Source organism: Pseudochaenichthys georgianus, chromosome 5, assembly GCF_902827115.2.
Source record: "Pseudochaenichthys georgianus chromosome 5, fPseGeo1.2, whole genome shotgun sequence".
Taxonomy (NCBI): Eukaryota; Metazoa; Chordata; class Actinopteri; order Perciformes; family Channichthyidae; genus Pseudochaenichthys; species Pseudochaenichthys georgianus.
In genome coordinates this window covers 22,219,077-22,219,485 of record NC_047507.1, presented here as the reverse complement: position 1 = coordinate 22,219,485, position 409 = coordinate 22,219,077, and positions in this window count along the sequence as shown.

Genomic DNA, 409 nt, shown 5'->3' with positions numbered 1-409 from the left:
TGGCATGTCCCTCAGTGAGGCTGGCCAAATGGTTCAGCCCAATATACGGAGATCAACAGTGGCATCCATTATTAGGATCTTCAGGCACGAAAATAGGTAAGCTACTGTAACCCTTTTTTACAGCACTTCATGCATTTCTATGTAGGTTTCGATCACTGTTTTTATATTACAGTACATAACATTCTCAAATATTTATTGATAGAACTGAAAGAGCACCCCGCTCTGGTGGCAGAGGAAAGGCCTTTACTCCAGAACAAGAGTCTGCCATTGCTTACAGTAATGTAAAACGGTCTTCTGTTTGTTTCATTTTCTTTAGCGAATGATAGAGCTGGAAGGCAATGCATTACCACATGTTTTTGTATAATATAATATGTGGATGAAGCAGGCTTCAACCTCTCCAAAGTGAGGA